The sequence below is a fragment of the Loxodonta africana genome, chromosome 3 (assembly GCF_030014295.1).
Source record: "Loxodonta africana isolate mLoxAfr1 chromosome 3, mLoxAfr1.hap2, whole genome shotgun sequence".
In the NCBI taxonomy this organism is placed as follows: domain Eukaryota; kingdom Metazoa; phylum Chordata; class Mammalia; order Proboscidea; family Elephantidae; genus Loxodonta; species Loxodonta africana.
The window spans coordinates 52,177,462-52,181,807 of NC_087344.1; the positions used below are offsets into that span (position 1 = coordinate 52,177,462).

Consider the following 4,346-nt stretch of genomic DNA (forward strand, 5'->3'; position numbering starts at 1 on the left):
AGATAGTGGCGATGGTTATACAATATTGTGAATATAATTAATGACACTGAATTGTACACTTAAAAATGGTTAAAATGGTGAATTTTTTTTCACATTTAGTGCTTTATTACGTAGGTTTACAAACGTCTTTTGCCACTGAGACATATGTTTCAAGAAATCAACCAAGTCTAAATGCATGCAACCAATAGCCTTTTCCCTTTTAGTGTAACATGGGGCCACTAACTGATTTGAATGTGTGATTTAACCTGAGTAAGGCAAGTCTAATGTATTCCGATGTAAAGTGGTAAATTTTATGTTATATCTATTTTACCACGGGAGCAGTGGTGGTTCAGTGGTAGAATTCTCGCCTTCCACGCGGGAGACCCAAGTTCGATTCTTGGCCAAGGCACTTCCTGCACAGCCACCACCTGCCCATCAGTGGAGGCTTGAATGTTGCTGGGATGTTGAACAGGTTTCAGCAGGGCTTCCAGGTTCAGGTGGACTAGGAAGAAAGGCCTGACGACCTGCTTCCAACAATCAGCCAGTAAAACCCCTGTGGGTCCCAACGGCGCAACCTTCAACGGGTCCTGGGGATGGCTCAGGGCTGGGCAGCGCTTTGTTCTGTTGTGCATGGAGTCGCCAAGAGCTGGGGGCCCGACATGGAAGTATCTGACTACAACAACAACAACAACGACATATTTTACCATAATAAAAGTAAAAACAACAACAAAAAACAAACCCAAAACCCCACAACAATGAATAAAAGAGAATACAAGGAGGTAAGTTTCCAGTCTTGAGAAGGGGCTCCCATGGTCCCCGCAAGGCTCCCATGCTTCCTGGCAGGGGGAGGAGAGCCTGCTTTTCTCCTGAGACCTAACCCCATCCATGCCCTGAAGCAGGAGTCTCAGTTCCATGAAGGAGGAAACGTTCTCCCCCATCAGTACAAGAGCAAGGCGCCAGGAGAAGAACAGAAAGGCCGCCTGCCGAGTTGCCCATTTCCGCGTCAGAGGTGGAGAGAGGGAGCGGGGAGCAGCACCCCTGCCAAAGTCTGACTGTGCCCACCCCACCCCCTGTGGCCAACACACATCTGGCCCTGCACTCACTGGCTTCCAGCCCTTGGCAATCCAGGATCGAGATCTGAGCCTCAGGTTACGGACACAGGAAGGGGCTCAGTGTGCCATGGTTCCCTGTGAAATGCAGAACAAAAAACGAAAAACCAAACCCGTTGCTGTCCAGTCAATTTCAACTCACACTGACCCTATAGGATGGAGTAGAAGTGCCCCACAGAGTTTCTAAGGAGCTCCTGGTGGATTCAAACTGCTGACCTCTTGGTGAGCAGACATAGCTCTTAACCATTACGTCACCAGGGTTTCCAAGAGGCAAGACAGCAGGTGGTTACGAGAACAGTTTGGGGGATCATTCAGGTCTGGGTTCAAGTCCCAAGTCTGTCACTTCCCCACCATAGCAAGTTACTCTGCTCCTTTGATCTTCAGTTTTCTTATCTGTAAAATGGGCACAGTATCAGCACCCTAAGGATTAGAGATGACTCATGAAAAGTGCCTGCCCGTTGAAAGCTAAAGGAGTCAGTTTTTACTCCTTCCTGCATTCCTTTGATAAAATGTAATTAGGGATGTTGGCATGATCTTGTACTAAATTTCAAGGTGAGAGCAGGCTCTGGAGAAAACTCTGAGCTGTAAATGGACCTGCTTTTTTTTTTTTCTAGAATCTGAAGATTCTCAATGGTTAAATTGGACAGGAACCTTGACCTCATTGTTCACAGCTATGTCCCTAATGCCCAGCCAGGGCCTGGCACCCAGTAGGTGCCTTTGTAGAAAGACTGAAAAGACCAGAGTTTCTCAGCGAGGGCTTTCTCCTGTGGCCAGTGGAAGAGGCAGAAGAGCCATGTGGTGACCCCCAGCCCCCGCCTCCCCTCTGGCCTCTGGCCTCTGGGCTGAGCCTGGCTTCCTGCTTTTCCTGCCTCGGCAGCCGGAGCACCATGGCCCACTTTTCCATACCACCACGTTACACCACAAATTGATTTCAGGTGAGCCGAACCCAATTTGGTTCCCAAATTAAGGGAAAAAAAAGTGGTGTAATTAAAAACAATAACAACGATGGAACAGGAGTTGGGCTATCACAGTTGATTTCTCACAGGAGCTGATGAGGCGGAAACAAGAGCAGCCCAGCATGAATCCGGAAGGTGTACCGGGCAGGGAGTGTGTGAGTGGCCCTGCCTTTGCAGTCCCAGGAGGGACACTGAGGCTGGGTGTGGTGCGGCCCTCCTGTGCCTCCACCCTGGGACAGGCCTTGCTAGGTGGCTTCTTTGTCCCTGTGCACAGGTTGTCTTCTGCAATGCTACATTTCCGGTCGGCTTTCTGTGGCTTTGCCCTGAGCGCCTCTCTGTGACCCACGGCGGCCGCTCACTGCCTGCTCTCCCACCCTCCTCCTGCAGGAAAGCTTCACCCCTGCACAGAGCCAGCAGTGTAGACCTGGAAGGGGCCTTACAGAGCTGGGCCCCAACCCCTCGTGACAGCTAATTATCACAGCCAGCCGTTACTGTATACCTACTATGCGCCAGGCCCTGGCGGAGCCCTTTACATACATCATCTCATGCTCCTCGTGGCACTGTGAAGTAGGTACCAGTATGCCTCCATTTTTACAGATGAAGAGACTGTGACTTGGTGAGGTGAAGTGCCTTGACAAAGCCTGAGAGCTAGGAAGGGGTGAAGCTGGATAAAACTGTTCTAGACATCATGCTGTGCATAGTTGGGGATACAAAAACAGATAAGACAAAGGCCCCTGATTTCAAGCTCACAATCAGGGCTCAGATACTTCAGGCAAACCTTGCGCCAGGCTGATTCATGCATGGATGGATGGGTGGGTAGGTGGGTGGATGGGTGGATGGATGGATGGATGGATGGATGGATGGGTAGGTGGGTGGATGGATGGATGGGTGGGTGGGTGGGTGGATGGATGGATGGGTGGGTGGATGGATGGATGGGTGGGTGGGTGGGTGGATGGATGGATGGGTGGGTGGGTGGGTGGATGGGTGGATGGATGGACGGGTGGGTAGGTGGGTGGATGGACGGGTGGGTGGGTGGGTGGACGGGTGGACGGACGGGTGGGTGGGTGGATGGACGGGTGGGTGGGTGGGTAGGTGGATGGATAGATGGGTGGATGGATGGATGGATAGATGGATGAGCAGACACACAGAAAGCCAAATTCGGAGGCATCAACAAGGAATGAAGAGAGACATAGTTGACCCCTTTGTCCTTAATTTGATAGGTGGCTAGTGGCAGGACTATGTCCTCATCCTGTGCCTGACCCTAAATTGCTGTGTGACCTCAGTGATCCATTTAACCTCTCTGAGCACCTGTGAAATGAGGGCTTAGAGGCCACCATTTCTAAATTCCCATTTGGCTCCCATGTTCTTCTTGATTTCCTAAATCTTTAAACACCACAGTTGTACGATTCATGCCTCCTGGTAGGCAGAGGCAGTTGTGTGGGTGGCGGGGGTGGACAAAATTGTAATTGTGACTTGCTGCAACTCTCTAACAGCAGCAATTAAAAGCTGGCAACTGAGAGTTCAACACAGATATCTTTTGTTTATGTTCATAAATGTTATTCTTTTTTTCTTAATTAGCAGTAAACATTTAAAAATCAAGTGATTTTTCAACTTCTCTTGGAAAGCCAGAAGTCTCCACTCCTGGCATAGTGATGGAGAGCCCAAACTTTGCAGCCAGCCTGAAGGGGTTCAAATCTTGGTCCTGCAATTTTCTAACTGCGAGTCTTTGGAAAAATTACTTAAATGCTTCCTGCCTCAGTTTTCTCATATGTAAAATGGGGATGATAATAGTACTACCTCATAGAGTCATGGCAAAGAAAAAAAAAAATCCCAAACCCATTGCTGTCAAGTCGATTCTGACTCATAGGGACCCTAAAGGACAAAGCAGAAATACTCCATAGGGTTTCCAAGGAGCACCTGGTAGATTCGATCTGCTGACCTTTTGGTTAGCAGCCATAGCTTTTAACTGCTATGCCACCAGGGTCATGGTGAGGATTAAATAAATTAATCTCCATAGAGCGGCTTTCTGGGTATCTGGAATACGGTGATGGCTGTGTTAGTGTCAGCTTTGGTCACTATTGTTTTCCCCACGTGGGAGCAATCAGCCCAAGGCTGACTAGCAGCTGCTCTTGCAGCATAAGGTGTGTTTTCTTCTGGTCATGACAATCCCAACTAGGGTGACCAAACTTCCTGGTTTGCCTGGGTTTGAGGAGGCCCCTGGGAGGCAAAACTTTCTGTTTTAAAACCAGGTCAAAAAAAAAAAAAACTTTTTTTTTTTTAAACCATGACATGTTACGCGGGC

The 4,346-nt window shown here is 49.1% G+C and overlaps 1 non-coding gene across 1 annotated transcript; it reads left to right on the top strand.

Annotated features, from left to right (window-relative positions):
- Positions 1 to 317: 317 nt before the first annotated feature.
- TRNAG-UCC (transfer RNA glycine (anticodon UCC)) lies at positions 318 to 388 on the top strand. The gene has a single exon. It is a non-coding gene; the product is annotated as a tRNA-Gly (tRNA).
- The last annotated feature ends 3,958 nt before the right edge of the window (positions 389 to 4,346 follow it).